General features: G+C 36.7%; 1 protein-coding gene and 1 non-coding gene across 4 annotated transcripts in view; one reads left to right on the top strand and one right to left on the bottom strand.

The window, feature by feature from the left end:
- The window catches only part of PEAK1 (pseudopodium enriched atypical kinase 1), a 270,601-nt gene that overhangs the window by 168,042 nt on the left and 82,594 nt on the right, over nt 1-19,965 (top strand). The window lies entirely within an intron of this gene.
- TRNAL-CAG (transfer RNA leucine (anticodon CAG)) lies at nt 2,814-2,896 on the bottom strand. Its single transcript has one exon. It is a non-coding gene; the product is annotated as a tRNA-Leu (tRNA).

Consider the following 19,965-nt stretch of genomic DNA (forward strand, 5'->3'; position numbering starts at 1 on the left):
AAAGAACTGTGCCACCTACTCTTCAAATACCACTGATTAAGAAAAATCATTGATTGATTTTTCCTGGGAAATAAATGAGGCTTTCCCTTGAGAATGGAAAGAAATAAATAAGGGGATGTAAAGAATGAAGATGGCTGTGTGTTATGAGGAAAATGTTTATGCAGTTGTCATGGAAACATAGCATGTAGGCATTCAAAACAGGAGATTATGATATCTCTGTATTTGCCAAATATAAATCAGATATGAGTTGCATTCATTCTCTTTCTTGGTCCAAATTTAGTCTGACACGTGTGGTTATGTAAAATATGCTCCTGCTTTAGTATATTTGCTTAATATTGGCAGGAAATGGGCAATACAAGAGGCTGTCATGTTTTACATTTATATTTGAAGCATACAAAAAAAGGGGGAAGTGGAAGCAGTTCTTAGCAAATGATTCCTAAAAACAAATACCACAGAGTCCTGGTGAGTGGGCTTTCCTGTGACTTTCCTATTAACAGAATTAATTGATTTTTTAAATTGAAACATATTCACAATGTTGGACATAATTGGTACTAGCTAATTGTTGTCAGTGATGTCATATGGTGAAATGTATGTTTGATGGTTCATTTTAATGTGTGTGGTTTCATTTCACAGGTAGAATAAGATACCTTATACTTTTCTTCAGAAGATATCAGTTAGCATTCAATTTTATGGTTTATAAGCGAGGCATGATGGAAATCTATAAAGGACATATATAAATTTTGAGGCTATGGAGAATTTGACAAAATTTTCCAGAGCTTGGAGTTTTTTTAACAACTGATTTCAAATATAGTACATACAATGCAAACCCTACCTGCAGCTATTGTCTTTTAGTGGGCACACAAACCAAAACAATAGAAAGATCTAAAAGCTATTAGAATATGCTCCATTCATTGAAAATAGGATGTTATCTACTTAACTTTAATACTTCGTTCTTTGTTTTATGCCAACTTTGCTAACTATTTCAGAGCCATCAGTTTATCACCCTGTGTATTTTACCTTCTCTTGGATTTCCTCTAGGGTGTATTATGCACTTTGTGAGCAAATAGCCTAGAGGCTTAATGCCTTATTAAGGTACTTATTGCGTATATGGTCCAATAATTGTACCAGTAATCCGATGAGACCAAGTAGCTATATAGTTGGAGCAGAGTGAGGAAGGGGTAATCAAGGAAGGCTCTTCAGAGGAAGTAAGTTTGAAGCTAAAATTTAAAAGTAAAGACCTTTCTATAGGGCATTTTGACTATATATGTATTTGTACCATAAGTCTTAAAAACATGTATACCTTTGACCCAACACTTGCACTTCTGGGAATTTATCTTAGAAGATGAAGATGTTTGTAAAGATTGAGTTAGAAGGATGTTCATTAAAGTATATTTATTTTCGAGAAAAACTGAAAATAACTTTAATTCCAGGCATAAAAGAATGGCTAGTAATAAGTTCTCTTTCTTTGATGCATATCAAAAGCACCTGAACTACTTTTTAAAAATAAAGGTGTTTGGGCACATCTCAGACCTGCAGCTTAGGATCTATGGAAATGTAACACACGCATCTGTATGTGAAAAGGATCCCAGATGATTGTGACAGGCATTGAAGATTGAGAACTACTGCAATATAGTATTAATAGATAGAAACATAGGCTCTGGAGTTAAATAGACCTGAGCTCAGAACCCAGATCTGCCACGATTGAATTGTATGACCCAGACCTACATCTATGACCAAGTTAATCTCTCTGAATTTCAATTCCCTCGTATAGAAAATAGGAATGGTAATACTTTAAAATCAGAAAAGGTGTGCATCAGGATAGTATCTTTTCACCATATGTATTCAGTCTGTATGCTGAGCAGATAATTCAAGAAGCTGGACTATATGAGGAAGAATGCAGCATCAGGATTGGAGGAAGACTCATTAACAACCTGCGATATGCAGATGACACAACCTTACTTGCTCAAAGTGAAGAGGACTTGAAGCACTTACAGATAAAGATCAAAGACCACAGCCTTCAGTATAGATTATACCTCAATATAAAGAAAACAAAAATCCTCACAACTGGACCAATAAGCAACATGATAAATGAAGAAAAGATTGAAGTTGTCAAGGATTTCATTTTACTTGGATTTACAATAAACACCCATGGAAGCAGCAGTCAGGAGGTCAAATGACATATTGCACTGGGCAAATATGCTGCAGAAGACCTCTTTTGTATTAAAAAACAAAGATGTCACTTTGAGGACTAAGGCATGCCTGACTAAGGCATGCCTGACCCAGGCCATGGTATTTTCAATTACCTCTTATGCATGTGAAAACTGGGCAATACATAAGGAAGACCAAAGAAGAATTGATACCTTTGAATTATGTGGTGTTGGTGAAAAATACTGAATATACTATGGACTCCCAGAAGAATGAACAAATCTGTCTTGGAAGAAGTAAATCCAGAATACTCCTTAGAAACGAGGATGCCAAGACATCATCTCACATACTTTGGGACCAGTCTCTGGAGAATGACATCATGCTTGATAAAGTAGAGGGTTACCGAAAAAGAGGAAGATCGTCAACAAGATGGATTGTTACAGTGGCTGCAACAATGGACTCAAGCATAGCAACGATTATAGGGTGGCCCAGGACTAAACCAAACCCAGTGCCGTCGAGTCGATTCTGACTGATAGCGACCCTAGAGTACAGAGTAGAACTGCCCCGTAGAGTTTCCACGGAGCACCTGGTGGATTCGAACTGCCGACCTTTGGGTTAGCAGCCGTAGCACTTAACCACTACGCCACCAGGGTCATGCAAATTTTTGCTGTCAGGAGTGGGATTCGAACCCACGCCTCCAGGGGATACTGCGACCTGAACGCCGCGCCTTAGACCACTCAGCTATCCTGACTTGCTTGGCACAGGACTAGGCAGTGTTTTGCTCTGTTGTACATAGGGTTGCTCTGAGTCTGAACGAAATCCATGGCACCTAACAACAACAACAACAGTACTTTATAAGGTAGTTGAGAAGATTAAGAGAGAGAGTAGGAGAAAAGTGCCTGCCACACAGTAAATGGTAGCTATTGTTTTTCTAGTAGAATGGAATTATTCTCAGTTTTCATCTTGAACTTATGTAGAATGTGGTGCTTCTTACAATATCTCTTTTCTGCATCCAAAAGAATACTTATGTAGAACTTCCTCAAGCTATCTTTTAATTAGACATACTTACTTTAGGCTTTGAACATTCCTTCGACTTTGCATTTGGATGACTCGGAAAATAGCAGCAGAGAAAATAGATGGCATCTTCATTTTCAGTTTCCCTAGCATTCTCTGAAGTAGCTAATTATTGCTAGATTCAGTTTTGAAGTTATTCATTGTTTTATTTTAAGAATAAGTATATTGGTATGTGATAAACATGGAACAGAAGCTTGTCAGTTTCAAAACCAGAGAACAGTGGGTTTTTGTCAATGAAAGAAGATATGAATGCCTAAGTCTTTGTAGTGCCAACTCCATCATCACGTGCACATATGGCCAGTCTCTGCAGATTTGTAAGTGATAATGTTTCAGATTTCTTTTGAAACGTCTCAGATCAAAGACAGGTTTTCTTTTTCTTGAAATATCTTTGAATTTTTAACTGACAATGTAATGGTGAAAAACCACAAGAGAAAAGAGAGATTGTTCTGTTCCTGGTAGAGGTCTATCTCTATAACATTATCCACATATCCTTTTATTTTTAGTTGCTGCAAACTTGACAGAATTAAAAGTATTGATTTCTTTTTTCCTTAGTTAAGGATTGATTACATACTTAGAGCATAATGCTGTGCGTGAATATTTAATTTACGTGAACTTTGCCTACCATTTAACAGGGATATGGCTGACTGCATTCTCCTGAAATGTACATTCACAATGCTTTCTCAGTGAAGGGGCTCTCCCCCTATTTACTTTGTTGGTTTAATCATAGATAGAAAGCAGTGAGGGTATTAAATGTAGTTGCAAACTTAAACATTGCAAATGATGAAATTACCTAACATGATTGTTGATAGGCTATTTCTTTTATTTCTTAAGTTGCCTTTAACACATCAGGAGTGGTCCTCCATTATGCTGAAATATTTTATGTGTATTTTCTGTAGGCCTTTGCTCAGAGTGCACCATTGCATATTTCTAGACCAGAGCACCATATAGGAAAATTTGGTCCCACAACTATTTTTACGTAAGGAAGTATGGAAACTACAACAGATGAGGAGATGAATTAAAAAAAAAAAATTAACCACCTTATATTTGCAGAGATCTTTGACTCCAAGCAGTTGGAATCTTGGCACGATAGTTTACTTGAACAACTATTCTGGTTCAACACCAGTCAATGAAATACAGTCTATTATGTGTAGGGTCTGTGTGAGCATACAAAACAAATAGATTCTCTCAAAGAATAATGTAGTCGAGAAAATACCCAGAGACCCATACAATGCAATTTCATTTACACACCAAACTCTTGATACGGACCATGTAGTATAATACTTGAGAGCATAAACTCTGGAGCCACATTGCCTGGGCTTAAATCCAAGGCAAGTTACCCCAGAGTGCTTCAGTTTTGTCATCTGTAAAGTGGAGATGATAATTGATTTGAAGCATGTGTGGGGTTTTGGACCCAAGCTAAGAAACTTGGGGTTCATATGCTGAGAAATAGGGGGCCACTATAAATTTTTGAACAGGTAAGTTACATGATGAAATTAATTGAGGAACATTATTTTAGTGACTGCATGTGGATGGAGTGGAAGAGCCTAGAGGCAAAGACACCAACTAGGAGACTTGACAGAGCAATCTAGATGTGAGAAGTGCAGCTCTGAAAGTGAACAGAGATGGGCAAGACCAAAAATCACTATGGAGAAAAAAAATCACCTAGATTTCATGATTGGATGTGAGTTTTTTAACTCCCTTCTCCCTCCAAATGGCATAATTCAGCAAAATCTTAGAAAATGCTGGTGTACCAGCTCAGTGGAAATCTCCTGTAAGTGCTGTCAGATATCATAAACGCTAGGGACTCCAGCTGGTAATGTGTGCATTCACTTACAGCTTCCTTTGCCCCTTTATACACTAGAGCACTACAGGAAATATTGGCTTATCCCTGTAGGAAGTATCTCTTTAGGAGATGCTTACTGAACCGAATGCCTTTGTTTAGAACTAATTGACCTTTCTCAAACAGCATTTTTTAGAGCTTACGCAAATGAGGCAGACTTCAACCATCTGATAAGTTAGAGACAAATCAGTCCTCTTTTCAGCAAGGTCAACAATCATGTTGGAGGAGAAAAGAAAGCACAGAAGGAGGACACAGTTGAACAAAAGGATAGTGTATTATTAAAAACTAGACAATTATGAAATTTTTCTCCTAATTTGAACATTAAATTACATCACTGATCCTTTTCCTGCATTAAGATATTGACTGGGTGACACCAGTTTTTTTTTTTTTCCCCCAATCTATTGTGTAGTAGAATATAAGACTGCTAAATTTTCAAGGTTATAAAGTCAAAGAGTCTGGAATTAAAAACCAGTTAGTTTTTTGCTTGGTTAGAAAGATTCTTGAAGTTAAGGTAGAGAAAAACTACTAGCTATTTTTTAAGCATTTCAAGCATTTTGGCTCAGATTTTTAAGTTATTATGAATGACAAATAGTAACTCTGACAAAAGGTTAAAAAAAGGACCAAAGTTGGTTTGAGAGAATTTTATATTATTAAGAGTGTGTGTGTATGTGTGTGTGTGTGTAAGTATAAATATATACCCAAAGGGATGAATTTTGACACTCGGAGGGGTCTTTATTGTTATTCCCTATGAGGGCTTTATAAACCTAACAAATGTAAACAACAAATAAATAAAAAATTTCTCAAGTGAGGTTATTGTTTTTCCTTTAAAATTAATGTCATGTGACCAGGTACTTCCAGCAGGTATTTTTTAACTATCTGACAGAGCTGCTGTTTTCAGTGAGAAGAGGGATGCATTGGTGATTTTATGTTTTAGCTTTATATAATAGGACAGTGGCAATAATTTTATCATATCACAAATCATTTACTTAACGGATTTGTCTCCGTAGAATTCGGACCATAATCAAATATGTTATCACTCTTCCCACTAGTGTTAATGGTTCGAGCAGCAACTAGTAATGTTTAAGAAGCAAGTAATTTTTACCACATCTTTTGTCTGGACAAAAGAATCTATAAATCCTTTTCATTAGCCACAGTTTTAGGGACCACTATTGACACAAAAAATTGCATTTTGTGGCATAATATCCAGATGGCCTACACCATAATTAAATCATAAGGGAAAGCGTGAATTTGGGTGAATTTGCTTATAACTGCATTACATTACCATATCTTAGTCCCGATCATTCTGAGGCGAAACTCTGACTGGGCATGTGTTGTTGCTTTTCTCTTTAGAGTTGGACGGAAGCTAAGAATGAGTGGGTTAAAGGTGAGAGAACTCAGTTCTTACCAGGCAGGATTGAAAAAATGGAGTAATGACTTTACAGCCTGCTGCAAAAGTGCTCTTAGTAAGTGAAGGAAAGCCAATATTCACAATTTGCAGAATTCATCAAGTGATGGAAATCCATGAAAGTATCTGTTGTTCTTGGAGGCTATGTGGGCTAGAGGCAAATTTTCGCTTTTTTAAACCAGTCACCATCATTTAGTCAGTACTGGCTTAAGCATAATTAAAATCAGTGCTTCTCAAGCTTTAGTGTACATACTAACCTTTTCTAAAACACAGATACTAATTCAGTAGGTCTGGAGCAGGTCCTTGAGATTCTGCATTTCTAACAAGTTCACAGATGATACTAATGCTGAGGGGTAATGGACCGCACTTTGAGTAGCAAGAATCTAAATAGTTCTTGTTAATGGGTAGTTCATGTGTGTCTCCTTACTCTGTGATGTTTTGTCTGTAAATTACCTCTATTTACTCTTTATTTTGCTGGTTTAAACTATTTCATAATGCTTATTCATTCTATGACAAAGAAAACTGCCCTTGGAAGACATGCCCCTTTATTACTGGGAACTCCGTTATTTGTCTCAGGGCCATCGTGATGTGCCCAGAGGAGCCTTTCGTTGCTTCTGCTTGCAAGAAAATTGAATTACTGAGAAGAGCTGACTAACAGATTTTCCCATTTTTGGTTTTATATGGAGTTTTGGAGTACGCCCTGGACTGTGACCTTAGTCAGGTTACTTCTTTGACCCTCAACTTCTTAGTCCATAAAATGAAAATAATGTAAGGTCATTGGGATAATTAGCAATAATGTATACAAGACACCTGGTAGGTACAGTATGTTGTTCTCTGCCGTCGAGTCCATTCTGACTCATCATGACCCTATATGACATAGTAGAACTGCCCCATAGGGTTTCTAGGCTGTAATCTTTACAGGAACAGATCTCCACATCTTTTCTCCCTAGGAGCCACAGGTGGATTCTAACTGCCAACCTTTCAGTTAGCAGCTGACCACTTAACTGTTGTGCCACTGGGGCTACTTATCCACAGTATGTTGTTGTGTGTTGTCCAGTCGATTCCGACTCATAGCGGCCCTATGTGACAGAGTAGAACTGCCCCATAGGTTTTTCCAGGCTGTAATTGTTACAGGCTTTTTTTTTTTTTTCTTTTTTAAATTGTTGTAGGAGCAGATCGCCAGGTCTTCTGTTCCACAGAGCTGCTGGGTGGGTTCTAACTGCCAACCTAGTAAGAATCCCAGTCACTGAATAGTATGAAACAAGCATTAAAAAATGATTAATTCTCTCAACATTGGACATTTCATTAACAAGGTAGCCAACACAGAAAAATCTTTGTGAATTGTTTTCTATGAAAGGTTAAAATTACATTTATATTTTTACTATTTTACATTTCTGCTTTACGTCCTGTTTAAAAATATCAATCATTTGATTTCTTTGGGAGGCTTGGAGTCAAATTGCTTTATTGAATGTCCACCAGAGCCTCTGTAACTCAGAAAATAAATTTTGGAATTCATTTCATTCTCTCCTGACTTATCTGAATTTTTGAGGCCAAGATATGCCCTAGCAGTGGCAGTCTCAAGAGCTCTTCTGTGTCTTTTTTCTGAGCACAGTATAGAGGAGACTCATCAGGAACCTCACAGCTGGCACCTTGAGGAGCATGACATAAAATTGGCATTGCATGCTAACCCTGGGAAGGCCAGCCTTGTTCAGTTACTCATCGTTTCAGACAGAGCCTTTGATTTGGTCCGACTCTACTGCAGGTTACTTTAAGAGTATTTTTATTTGCTGCCAAATCTCACAAAACTTCTCAGTGCATTCTGAAAGAAGCATATAGGCTATATTGGTTTTTTAATTCCTTTTTCGCTCACATTAGCTGGCTTCCTTATAGTTGGCATAAAATGTTTGCCCAGTTCGGTGCTTAATAACAGATTCTTTCCAACAGCACGTGTGTTCCAGGATAACCTATTTACTATATTATATAAATGGAGACTCTAGCCGGTGGGTATTCATCTGTAAGAAAATATTCTCTCAGTACCCCTGGGCTTAGCAATACAGATCGTCCCTATCATTCGTCTCACTTCAAAGCTAATTGAAGTGAGCCAGCCTGTGTTTCAAAATATCTGCACATATTACCAACCATCTGGGCTTCTTAGAAATGATGAAGACATTTAATATAAAACCTGGTAATGCACTAGCCTCTCACCTCCAGAGAACAAATCTTGCCTAGGAAACACATAGTCTTACTTTAGTATCCATCTGCAATAGAGGGCGGTCATTTCGGTCCCCAAACTCATAACAATTTGGTGTAATCCCTCCCAGGTGACTGACCATGTGACGGATGTTCATAATTGCGGTGCCAGAGCAGAAGGTTTATGTGTAGCCATCAGGGCTAGAATGTTCAGAGCACATTCCGTGTGGGTAAAGGACATATGTGACTGTTGTTAGTTACTCGATGTTATTGCTTTCTGATTATGAGAGCAATAAGTATTGAATAAAATATATGATCCTAGTGTAAATTTTGGAAAATATACATTTCCACTTAACATTTTATTTGTCTTTCAATCTCTTTTATTAGGTTTATGTGCATTGTTTTGAACAAAAATGGGATTGTTCTGTATGTAGTTTTTAATCTACTATTTCAACTAGCACTATTTTATGAACTTTTTTAATGTCCCTAAGTAATCACCTCAATTGCAATAACTGTGTGATATTCTGTCATATTGTTATACTGCCTTAAGCTATCAATCTCCTATTATGGAACATTCAGGATGTTTCTCATTTTTTCCATAATAAACAACATTGTACTGAACATCCTGTAGAAAATTATTTGTGCATATAGATTAATCATTGATCGTATCATTCTTCCATTAAGATAAATTCTTAGAAATTAATTGCGAGCTCAAAAGCATTTATGTTTTTAAGGTTCTTTATTTTGATTTTTGTTTCTTTGTATGTTGTGGGTTGTTTTGATACATATTGCCTTATCAGCTTTGAGAAAACTTGCAGGTTTTTTGTACTCTCGTTGTTGTTAGGTACCGTCAGGTCAGTTCAGACTCATAGCAACCCTGTGTACAACAGAATGAAACACTGTCTGGTCCCTTGCCATCCTCACAGTCGTTGCTATGCTTGATCCCATTGTTATAACCACTGTGACAGTCTATCTTGTTGAAGGTCTTCCTCTCTTTTACTGACCCTCTAGTTTACCAAGCATAATGTCTTTTTCCAGGGACTGGTCCCTCCTGATAACATGTCCGAAGTTCGAGATGAAGTCTCGTCACCCTCAATTCTAAGGAGTGTTCTGGCTGTACTTCTTCCAAGACAGATTTGTTCTTTCTTTGGCACTCCATGGTGTATTCAGTACTCTTCACCAACACCATAATTCAAAGGCATCCATTCTTTTTTGGTCTTCCTTATTCATTGGCCGGCTTTCGTACTCATATTGAAAAATAGCATGGCTTGAGTCAGGCACACCTTAGTCCTCAAAGTGTCATCTTTGCTTTTGAACACTTTAAAAAGGTCTTTTGCAGCAGATTCACCCAATGAAATACATCATTTGATTTCTTGACTTCTGCTTCCATGGGTGTTGATTATGAATCCAAGTAAAATGCAGCCTTGACAACTTCAGTCTTTTCTCCCTTATCATGATGTTGCTTATTGGTCCAGTTGTGAGGATTTTTGTTTTCTTTGTGTTGAGGTGCTATCCGTGCTGAAGGATGTAGTCTTTGATCTTCATCAGTAAGTCCTCTTCACTTTCAGCAAGCGACGTTGTGCCATCTGCATATCGCAGGATGTTAATGAGTCTTCCTACAATCCTGATGCTGTATTCTTCTTCATATAGTCCAGCTTCTTGGATTATTTGCTCAGCATACAGATTGAATAAGTATGGTGAAAGATACAACCCTGACGCACACCTTTCCTGACTTTAAACCACGGAGTATCCCCTTGTTCTGTTCAAAGGACTACCTCTTGGTCTATAAGCACAATTAAATGTTCTGGAATTCCCATTCTTTGCAATGTTATTATCCATAATTTGGTATGATCCACACAGTCGAGTGCCTTCGTGTAGTCAATAAAATACAGGTAAATATCTTTCTGGTGTTCTCTGCTTTCAGCCAAAATCCCCCTGACATTAGCAATGATATCTGTCATCCCACGTCCTCTTCTGAATCTTGCTTGAACTTCTGGAAGTTCCTTGTCAATGTACTGCTGCATCCACTTTCAAATGACCTTCATCAGCATTTTACTTGTGCATGATATTAATGTTTTTCAGTAATTTTCGTGTTCTGTTGGATCACCTTTCTTTGGAATGGGCATAAATATGGATCTCTTTCAGTTGGTTGTCTAGGAAGCTGTCTTCCAAATTTCTTGACATACACGAGTGAGTACCTCCACCACTGCATCCATTTGTTGAAACACCTCAATTGGTATTACGTCAATTCCTAGAGCCTTGTTTTTTGCCCTTCCCTTCAGTGCAGCTTGGACTTCTTCCTTCAGTATCAGTTTTTCATCATATGCTACCTCCTAAAATGGTTGAATGTCAACCAGTTCTTTTTGGTACAGTGACTCTATGTATTCCCTCCATCTTCTTTTGATGCTTCCTGCATCATTCAACATTTTTCCTGTAGAATCCTTCAGTATTGCAACTCAAGGCTTGAATTTTTTCTTCAGTTCCATCAGCTAGAGAAGTGTTGAGTATGCTCTTCCCCTTTGGTTTTCCAACTTCAGGTTTGTGCACATTTCATTATAATACTTTAGTCTTCTCGAGCCACCCTTTGAAATCTTTTGTTCAGCTCTTTTACTTCATCATATCTTCCTTTTGCTTTAGCTAATCTGTGTTCGAGAGCAAGTTTCAGAGTCTCCTCTGACATCCATTTTGGTCTTTCTTTTGTTGTTTTTTTTTTTGTCTGTTTAACGACCTTTTGCTTTCTTCATGTATGATGTCCTTGATGTCATTCCACAACTCATCTGGTCTTTGGTCATTAGTATTCAGTGTGTCAAATCTATTCTTTAAATGGTCTCTGAATTCAGGTGGGATATACTCAAGGTCGTATTTTGGCTCTTGTGGATTTGCTGTATTTTCTTCAGTTTCAACTTTAACTCGCACATGAGCAATTGATGGTCTGTTCTGCAGTTGGCCCCTGGTCTTGTTCTGTCTGATGATATTGAGCTCCCCCATCATCTCTTTCCACAAATGTAGTCGGTCTTTCCACAGATGTAATCAGTTTGATTCCTGTGTTTTCCATCCAGTGAGGCCCATGTGTATAGTTGCTCTCCCTAGTAGTATAGAATATTCCACAGCCTCACCAACACTTAGGTGTGAGCATTTTATTTTCCCCATTTTGGAGACAATTTGTTAGGTGATTAACTGGTTCCTTACTCTTTTACTTTGCATTACTATGAAATTTAGTGAGATAGTATGCTGGCAACATCAAAATTATTTTTGTTGAGATATTTCAGGTAACTTTCTCATATACCTATCAGTTCTAGTCATACATTAATGAAAAGGGATATTCCCTATTCAAGTAACATATTCCAGGTGGTAATAAGCAAGAGGATTGCACCTTTGTAAGGCATTACAGGATTACCCTGCTACCCTGAAGCTTCTGAGTAAAAGTTGCAAATTTCAAATCAAATTTCAGTGCATTGTAGATTTTTGTGAGTCAACTTGCTAATACCAAATAAAGTTTACCAATACCTCTGTCATCCTTTACCAAGTTTCTCATGAAGAATTTCAACTGCCCTTTTCACAGAAGAGCACTGTTTATTCTTTTTTCCTATTAATCTTACCATCTTTTTTTTTCTTTTTTCCCCACCCTTTGAAAAACAAATATCCAATAATATTTTGCTCTTGTCATACTTAAATTGCTAGCATCTGTGAATGCGTTTATTTTTTTGTGGGGGAGGCAAGGAATGTTGTCCACACACTGTTCTCAGTATATAAGAAAAAAGAATATTTACACATAAGCCAAAATCAATTGATGGTTGTAAAATTCAACCAAAGTATTGCTTATTAAGTGAATTTTAGTATATAAAATTATGGTATTATAAAATTACAGTGAAACCACTAAGTTCAAAGTCTTAATTAGCTAATGAATATAAAATCCTTTGAAGACAAAGAGTACTTTTTAAGTGCTATGTATTGTTTTAGGTGGAGTTTTCTTTGTGGTGGAAGTTTCTTTGTGGTAGTTATGTTTAAAAGTCATTTTAGTTTTTTACAGTATTTCAGAGAGAATGATCTCCTCTCCACCTCCCCCGCCCCCAGCTGCCTTTTGTTTCAGGGCTTAGACATTTTGAATTAGTTTGATACATATTATTTAACAATAGTTGTTTGTAGTTAGTTGTTACTTTGTTTTTTAGCTCTTAGTCCTTTCCCTGTCTTCACAGTAAGGTGCAGACTGGTGTTTAAGAGCATTGATGGAATTGTAGTATGACAGCCCTTTTATTAGATTTGCATTAATGACATCTTTGCACTCTGTTGGGAAATAGGTTTGGGAAATAAGGTTGATATAATTTCCCACCGATTTGGATATATCCTGATTAAAGACCGCCTAATCTGTGGTATTTGATACCAGAGCCCTTATAACTACAGCCTATAATTGCCACTCACCAGATGAACCAGACTCATATATCTAAAGAAATAATAAGTTTACATTGATTTGCTTTTGTAATAGCTCTTATTACTAAATAAACAATGAAAGGATATACTCCCTTGCCTAGTAAAAGTAGGGTTTAACCTTTTTATCATAATTCAGGTTATTGAAGAATTTCAGGGTCATCAGTCATTTGTGAATGGAAATTATCTCATTTCCACTCTTTGCTCTTTATTCCCTCTCTCAGAATTAGCCTAGTTGAGTAGCCTTATTGCCTCCTGCCTGTACTGCTGGAACTGCCTGCTGACTAAACCTCCCTGTGTCCAATAATCCTTCATATTGTAGTTCATTTTATATGGTGCAGATAGATTAACCTTAATCTGAAATACAGATAGATCCCTCTGCCTAAAAGAAGCATTTATAATAATTTTAATTAATTATACATGAAAAGTAATGAATAAACATATTATATTATTAAATAAATAAATTTCACAGAACATTCTCTTCGGCCTAGCTGGCATTCAACAATTTACATGATTTACACCTAATTTAGCACTGCAGCATTATTTTCCACTTCACTGTGTCTCAGTGTTCACATGCTTTCTTCACATCTTTCTTCGGGTAGCCTAGAGTGCCCTATGTGCCTCTCTGTATCACCCCGGAGATAAATCTCTTCTTGTCTGAACTCCCAGAATTCTCTCTCTAAATCTTGGGGTACTACTTATCTTTTTCTGTTTTGTCATTTTATTTGTATATTTCATCTCCCCTACTAGACTGATTTCTTTGAGAGCAGGAACCATTTCTAATTTTACCTTGGATCCCCTAATGCTTGATTTTTTTTTTTTTTTTTGCACATATTTTGTGTATTTCCTTTTCTCAAAAAAAAAAAAAAAAATTTTTTTTTTTTTTAAAGCAGTGGATAAAAATCATTCCAGTTAATGAAGGGCTCTAGTTAATTGGATTTCTGTCTTTTCTGTCTGCAAATGTACTGCTTTGGAAATACATTCAGCACTAAGAATTATGACCTCCCAGAATCTCCTTCATCTAAAAAAAAAAAAAATCCATTTTTTCCCAGATTTCAAGCTTATGTGTCCCTTAAAAAAGCTTCTCATTGCTGATAAATTAAAAATTGATTTTTGCTAACACTGAACTCTAAGAGGTATTACATAGATCCTTCTGTGAGGGACACTAAGTATAATATCTAAATAACTCAGGCTGGTGTTTCGCAAAAGAGCTAGAAATGTTTTCTGATTACATGTTTATGTTCCTTGTATCACTTTTTATAAAAAGCCAGGTACACAACATTAAATCTGAATTCACTGATAACCTTTCATAAGACTTTTGAGATAACATTGCCCTGTTTTGTTGCTTACTGATGATCTACATACAAGTATAGAGCATAGAAAGGGGAACAGATTTAACTAAAATATCCATTATTTGGCCTCTCTTAAACAGCATCAAGTAGGCTGTAGAAAGAGCTGGATTGAATTAATTTTTTATCAAATTCCCCCATGAGTTTCTGAAACACCACTATCCTGTATTGTTGATTCATATGCTTTAGGTAGCAGAGTGGTATAAATGGAAGAACTGACATTTTTATAGAAAAAATTAGAAGTCTGACTTACCTTTTTGCCCAAATTTAGGGCCATTCTACTTTCCCACGGAAAATACCTGTAAGCAAGGCCAGTTTTTTATTTTCTGAAAAGAAGTTTTGAATCCAAAATACTTGAACAGGTAGTCAGCTGAGACTCACGGTTCTGTACCAAATATACAAAGGAGATAATTGAATCTGAAAACTTTATAAAGTAGGAGAAGTAATGGAAAGAGAACCTTGGAGACCAAATAGCCTCAGCTGGAGTCCAGGCTCAGTCACCGAATGGCCGTGTGACTTTGGACAGATGTCCACTTTCCCTGAGTCTATTGCTTCTTCGGTAAAAATGCAAATGAGGATTCTTTCTTTAGAAGGTTATTTAGGAAATTCATTGACAATGTGTTTTAGTACCTAACACATCTTCACACGCAAAAATTATTAGTTCCCTTTCCCATACTTGATCATAAGAAAATACAGGTATGAGTCTTGTAAAAGATGTACAATTCCACTAGGTTGAGGAACTCAGTAAATGTCAATTAGTGAATGCTTTATGAAAACACTAGACAAACATAATATTTTACATTGTTTTTATTAACAATTATCAATTTTACATATAAATTATCAAACATGTTTATAATGATTCTTATTAAATAATGATGGCAGAAATAGCCATTATTTTATTTTGCTCGGTGTTTATATGCTGTGATGAGTAATTTTACTATTATTAAATCAACATCATTTAGTCAAAACTGAACTCACCTCCAGGGTGCCTTAGTAGAGACATGGTACTTTTTGTCGTACTGAGCCACTGTATTCCTTTATTTTGTGTAACAGTCTTAAAAGTTTGCTGAAAGGCCCTTTTTAAAATGTATTGTTTTGAAATGTTTTATAAGATAAATTAAGCTTACATGCCTTGAGAAGCAACATGCTATAACACCGGTTCATCAGACTTCTTGTATAAGGGCCAATTTGTAAATACTTTAGACTTTGTGGGATATACCAGCTCTGTAACAACTATTCTGCTGTGCCTTTGTAGCAGGAAAGCAGCCGTAGACAATACATAAATGTGTGTCTGTTTGCCAATAAAATTTTATTTTCAAAAACCAGGTGGCAGGCAATATTTGGCCTATGGGCCATAGTTTGCTGACCCCTTCTGTAACAAAATAGCACAACTCCGGAAATAGAAGACCCAGGCGATAATCTCTCCCTAACATGAACTGGCTGAATATTGATAACTAACCAAGTTGTTTAACTTTCTGTGTATCTGTGTTTATTAGTAAAATAAAGAGGTTAGACTATAGTGATCTGTCCTCTTATTCTAAATTTTATTATCTTGATCCCCAAATGTTTTCTGGTATAAAAGGTACCTTCTCCTGAAGGATAAAGAAATAACCTAAGGATAAAATTAATGCAGCCTTGACTTTATACTGGATATGGTGTGGGTTTAAAACAAATTTGCACGTATATGGCTTCTTCCCCTTAGCAGCTATGAGATCTAAAAGAACTGCAACTTCACAGTCCATGAAAATAACCAATAACTTGTATAACTATATATTACCAATAATTTTAATGATAGTTAGAAGCTTTGATGCACATTTCTTTTGTTTATGGAAACTATAATTTCCATGTAGGTTTTGTAAAATAATTGCATTTACCATTCTAATATTACATAAGAAATAAGAACTAAAATTTATTGATCATTTACTCAACAGCACTTAATTATCCTTGATCTCTACAACAAATGGGTAATTCCCATTTTGTAGGTGAAAAAACCAAAGGTCAGAGGCATAAATAAATGGCCTAAAGACACATAAATGGTATGGCCGTGATTGAACACAGTCATTAGTTTCCTATTGCTGGTGTAACAAATTACCACGAACTTAGTGATTTAAAACAACAAAAAAATTATTATCTTACAGTTTTGGAGATCAGAATTCCTAAGTGAGTTTCAGTGGACTAAAATCAAAATGTTAGCAGGGCTGCATTTCTCTGAAAGCTCTAGAGAGAATCCATTTGCTTGCCTTTCCCATCTTGTAGAAGCTGCCCTCATTCTTTAACTGGATGCTAGCATTCCTTAGTTCATGGCCCCCCTTCCATCTTCAAAGCCAGCAGTGGCTGGTAAAGTCTTTCTCATGTCACATCACTCTGACTCTGACCCTCCTACCTGTGTCTTTCACTTTTAAGGACATTTATGATTATATTGGGCTCCCCTGGAGAATCCAGGATAATATCTTCATCTCAAGGTACTTAGTTTAATGACATGTGCAAAGTTCTTTTTTGCCATTTAAAGTAACATTATTCATTCACAGATTCCAGGAATTAGGACATGGACGTTTTGGGGGGGCCACTGTTCTATTGATGCAGTCAATATCATCAGTCAGAACAAGGTCAGAGGCCGACTGCAGAACAGATCAATTGCTCATATGCAAGTTCATGTTAAAGCTGAAGAAAATTTAAACAAGTCTACAAGAGTCAAAGTACGACCTTGAGTATATCCCATCTGAATTTAGAAACCATCTCAAAAATAAATTTCACACATAGAACGCTAATGACCAAAGACCAGATGAGTTGTGGGATGACATCAAGGACATTATACAAGAATAAAGCAAAAAGTCATTAAAAAGAGAGAGAGGAAAAAAAAAATGGATGTCAGAAGAGACTCTGAAACTTGCTCTTAAACACTGATTAGCTGAAGCGAAAGGAAGATACAGTGAAGTAAAAGAGCTGAACAGATTTCAGGCGGCAGCTGGAGAAGACAAAGTACAGGCAATATAATCAAATGTGCAAAGACCTGCAGTAAAAAAAAAAGAAGAAGGGAAGAACACACTCAGCATATCTCAAGCTGAAAGAAACGAAGAAAAATCCAAGCCTCGAGTTGCAATATTGAAGGATTCTGTGGGCAAAAAAATTGAACAATGCAATAAGCATTAAAACAAGATGAAAGGAATACACAGAGTCACTGTACCAGAAAGAACTGGTCAGTGTTCAACCACTTCAGCAGGCAGCATATTATTAAGAACTGGTAGTCTTGAAGGAAGAAGTCCAAGCTGCACTGAAGGCATTGGCGGAAAACAAGTCTCCAGGAATTGACGGAATGCCAGTTCAGATGTTTCAACACATAGGTGAGGTGCTGGAGGCACTCACTTGTCTGTGTCAAGAAATTTGGAAGACAGCTTCCTGGCCAACCAACTGGAAGAGATCCATATTTTTGTCCATTCCGAAGAAAGGGGATCCAATGGAGTGCAGAAATCATTGGACAATATCATTAATATCACATGCAAGTAAAATTTTGCTTAAGATCATTCAAAAATTGTCGCCGCAGTACATCGACAGGGGACTGCTAGAAATTTAAGCCACATTCAGAAGAGGAGGAATGAGGGATATCATTGCTGATGTCAGATGTATCTTGGCTGAAAGCAGAGAATACCAGAAAGATGTTTACCTGTATTTTATTGACTATGCAAAGGCATTTGACTCTGTGGATCATAACAAATTATGGATAACATTGCAAAGAATGGTAACAAATTATGGATAACATTGCAAAGAATGGTAATTCCAGACCATTTCATTGTGCTCATGAGAAATCTGTACATAGACCAAGAGGCAGTCATTTGAACAGAACAAGGGGATACTGCATGGTTTAAAATCAGGAGAGGTGTACATCAGAACTGTATCCTTTCACCATACTTATTCAGTCCTGTATGCTGAGCAGATAAATCTGAGAAGTTGGACTTTAAGAAGAAGAATGCATTATCAGGATTGGAGGAAAACTCATTAACAACCTGCATTATGCAAATGACAGCCTTACTTGCTGAAAGGGAGGAGGACTTGAAGCACTTACTGATGAATGTCAAAGACTACAGCCTGCAGTATGGATTACACCTTAACATAAAAAAAAAAAAAAAAATCCTCACAACTGGACCAATAAGCAACATCATGATAAATGCAGAAAAGATTTAAGTTGACAAGGATTTCGTTTTACTTGGATCCACAATTAACGCCCATGGAAGCAGCAGTCAGGAAATCAAATGACGTATTGCATTGGGCAAATCTGCTGCAAAAGATCTTTTTAAAGTACTGGAAAGCAAAGATGTCACTTTGAGAACTAAGATGCACCTGACCCAAGTTGTGATACTTTCAACCTCTTCACCTGCATATGAGAGCTAGACAATGAATAAGGAAGACTGAAGAGGAATTGATTCATTTGAATTATGGTGTTGTCCCAGCATATTGAATATACCACGGACTGCCAGAAGAACATACAATTCTCTCTTGGAAGAAGTACAGCCAGAATGCTCCTTAGAAACGAGGATGGCAAGACTTTAACTCAACATACTTTGGACATGTTTTCAGGAGGGACGAGTCCCTGGAGAAGGACATTATGCTTGGTAAGGTGGAGGGACAGTGAAAAAGAGGAAGCCCCTCAACGAGACAGATTGACAGAGTAGCTGCAACAGTGGACTCAAACATAGCAATGATTGTGAGGATGGCACAGGGCCAGGTAGTATATTGTTCTGTCGTACATAGGGTCACTATGAGTCAGAACTGACTCAACGGCACCTAACAACAACAAGGTATCATCTGTTACATGCTGTAAGCAAATTTTGTTATTTCATATTAAGAAGAGAGATAAAAGGGTTGTCTTAGACTAGACTTAAAAAAAAAAACTGATTTCAATTTATTTTCTTTTTACAGAATTTTTTTCAATACTTGTTTTCTGTCTTTTCCTTACACCAGTAAGTAGTTGAATCTGTACTGTAAATTTACTTCCTCTTCTGTAGACACTTAACTCTTCCCTAAAAAAAAAAAAAAATGATAGCAATAGAGAGATGATAGTCCTTTAACAATGAATAACAATTAATAGGAACTCTTTATAGAAACAATATATTTTATAGCTGCTGTAGGAAGTAATGGAGTTCTGGTGGCATAGTGGTTAAGAGGTCAACAGTTCAAATCCACCAGCTGCTCCTTGGAAACCTTATGGGATAGTTCTACTCAGTCCTATAGGGTTGCTATGAGTCAGAATGGACTTGACGACAATGGGTTTTGGTTTGTATAGGAACAAATAATGGAGGTGGTAAAGGACATGTGTTATTATCATGACTTTTTTGCTCATGACTCCTTCCTTTTTCTTATGCTCTTCAGGTTTTTGTCTGTGAGTTAGTTCTCTATTTCAGATATTTCAGTCTCGTCAAAACCAGGTATTCTCACACATTAGAATTTTAACTGTTCCATAATCCTTCGTTTTGGCTTTTTTTTTTTTAAACAGAAGTTTGTGTTTTTAGTCATTTTTCTAGCTTTTCTCCTGGGGCAGGGAG

Source organism: Elephas maximus, chromosome 13, assembly GCF_024166365.1.
Source record: "Elephas maximus indicus isolate mEleMax1 chromosome 13, mEleMax1 primary haplotype, whole genome shotgun sequence".
NCBI lineage: Eukaryota > Metazoa > Chordata > Mammalia > Proboscidea > Elephantidae > Elephas > Elephas maximus.